The sequence below is a fragment of the Chiloscyllium punctatum genome, unplaced genomic scaffold (assembly GCF_047496795.1).
Source record: "Chiloscyllium punctatum isolate Juve2018m unplaced genomic scaffold, sChiPun1.3 scaffold_524, whole genome shotgun sequence".
NCBI classification, from domain to species: Eukaryota; Metazoa; Chordata; class Chondrichthyes; order Orectolobiformes; family Hemiscylliidae; genus Chiloscyllium; species Chiloscyllium punctatum.
In genome coordinates this window covers 46,875-49,374 of record NW_027310258.1, presented here as the reverse complement: position 1 = coordinate 49,374, position 2,500 = coordinate 46,875, and the positions used below count along the sequence as shown (strand labels likewise).

At 46.8% G+C, this 2,500-nt stretch overlaps 1 pseudogene; it reads left to right on the top strand.

The window, feature by feature from the left end:
• LOC140473125 (uncharacterized) overlaps nucleotides 1–1,808 on the top strand; it is a 73,616-nt pseudogene extending 71,808 nt beyond the window's left edge.
• The last annotated feature ends 692 nt before the right edge of the window (nucleotides 1,809–2,500 follow it).

Sequence of the window (2,500 nt, the reverse complement as noted above, 5' to 3'; positions counted from 1 at the left end):
TCTCTCTCTCTCTCTCTCTCACTATCTCTAGTTCTCTCACTCACTGTCTCTAATTCTCTCTCTCTCTCTCTCTCTCTCTCTCTCTCTCTCTTACTATCTCTAGTTCTCTCACTCACTGTCTCTAGTTCTCTCCTCTCTCCTCACTGTCTCTAGTTCTCTCTCTCTCTCTCTCTCTCTCACTGTCTCTCGTTCTCTCTCTCTCATCTCACTGTCTCTAGTTCTCTCTCTCTCACTGTCTCTCGTTCTCTCTCTCTCTCTCTGTCTCTAGTTCTCTCTCTCTCTCTTACTATCTCTAGTTCTCTCACTCACTGTCTCTAGTTCTCTCTCTCTCTCACTGTCTCTAGTTCTCTCTCTCTCTCACTGTCTCTAGTTCTCTCTCTCTCTCTCTCACTGTCTCTCGTTCTCTCTCTCTCTCTCTCTATGTCTCTAGTTCACTCTCTCTCTCTTTACTATCTCTAGTTCTCTCACTCACTGTCTCTAGTTCTCTCTCTCTCTCACTGTCTCTAGTTCTCTCTCTCTCTCTCTCTCTCTCTCACTGTCTCTCGTTCTCTCTCTCTCTCTCACTGTCTCTAGTTCTCTCTCTCTCTCTCTCACTGTCTCTCGTTCTCTCTCTCTCTCTGTCTCTAGTTCTCTCTCTCTCTCTAGTTCTCTCTCTCTCTCTCTCTCTCTCTCACTGTCTCTCGTTCTCTCTCTCTCTCTCTCACTGTCTCTAGTTCTCTCTCTCTCTCTCACTGTCTCTCGTTCTCTCTCTCTCTCTGTCTCTAGTTCTCTCTCTCTCTCTTACTATCTCTAGTTCTCTCACTCACTGTCTCTAGTTCTCTCTCTCACTGTCTCTAGTTCTCTCTCTCTCACTCACTGTCTCTAGTTCTCTCTCTCACTCACTGTCTCTAGTTCTCTCTCTCACTCACTGTCTCTAGTTCTCTCTCTCTCTCTCTCACTCACTGTCTCTAGTTCTCTCTCTCTCTCACTGTCTCTAGTTCTCTCTCTCTCTCTCTCACTCTCTGTCTCTAGTTCTCTCTCTCACTCACTGTCTCTAGTTCTCTCTCTCACTCACTGTCTCTAAGTTCTCTCTCTCTCTCTCTCACTCACTGTCTCTAGTTCTCTCTCTCTCTCTCACATCACTGTCTCTAGTTCTCTCTCTCATCACTGTCTCTAGTTCTCTCTCTCACTCACTGTCTCTCGTTCTCTCTCTCTCTCCCTGTCTCTAGTTCTCTCTCTCTCTCTCTCACTGTCTCTAGTTCTCTCACTCACTGTCTCTAGTTCTCTCTCTCTCGTTCTCTCTCTCTCTCTCACTGTCTCTCGTTCTCTCTCTCTCTCTCACTGTCTCTAGTTCTCTCTCTCTCTCTCTCTCTCACTGTCTCTCGTTCTCTCTCTCTCTGTCTCTCGTTCTCTCTCTCTCACTCACTGTCTCTAGTTCTCTCTCTCTCTCTGTCTCTAGTTCTCTCTCTCTCTCACTCACTGTCTCTAGTTCTCTCTCTCTCTCTCTCTCTCTGTCTCTAGTTCTCTCTCTCTCTCACTGTCTCTAGTTCTCTTCTCTCTCTCTCTCTCTCTCACTCACTGTCTCTAATTCTCTCTCTCTCTCTCTGTCTCTAGTTCTCTCTCTCTCTCTCTCACTATCTCTAGTTCTCTCACTCACTGTCTCTAGTTCTCTCTCTCGTCTCCTCTCACTCTCACTGTCTCTCTCGCCTCTCTCTCTCTCTCTCTCTCTCTCTCTCCTCCTCTCTCTCTCTCTCTCTCTCTCTCACTGTCTCTCGTTCTCTCTCTCTCTCTCACTGTCTCTAGTTCTCTCTCTCTCTCTCTGTCTCTAGTTCTCTCTCTCTCTCTCTCACTGTCTCTAGTTCTCTCTCCCTCTCTCTCTCTCTCTCTCACTGTCTCTCGTTCTCTCTCTCTCTCTCACTGTCTCTAGTTCTCTCTCTCTCTCTCACTGTCTCTAGTTCTCTCTCTCTCTCACTGTCTCTAGTTCTCTCTCTCTCTCACTGTCTCTAGTTCTCTCTCTCTCTCTCTCTCGTCTCACTGTCTCTAGTTCTCTCTCTCTCTCACTAGTCTCTAGTCTCTCACTCACTGTCCTCTAGTTCTCTCTCTCTCTCTTACTATCTCTAGTTCTCTCACTCACTGTCTCTAGTTCTCTCTCTCTCTCTCCTGTCTCTAGTTCTCTCTCTCTCTCTCTCACTGTCTCTAGTTCTCTCTCTCTCAGCTCACAGTCTCTAGTTCTCTCACTCACTGTCTCTAGTTCTCTCTCTCTCTCTCACTGTCTCTAGTTCTCTCTCTCTCTCTCTCACTTCTCTAGTCTCTCTCTCACTGTCTCTCGTCTCTCTCCTCTCTGTCTCTAGTTCTCTCTCTCTCTCTCACTATCTCTAGTTCTCTCTCTCTCTGTCTCTAGTCTCTCTCTCTCTCTCTCTCACTCACTGTCTCTAGTTCTCTCTCTCTCTTCACTGTCTCTAGTTCTCTCTCTCTCTCTCTCACTGTCTCTAGTTCTCTCTCACTCTCTCTCTCTCTTCTC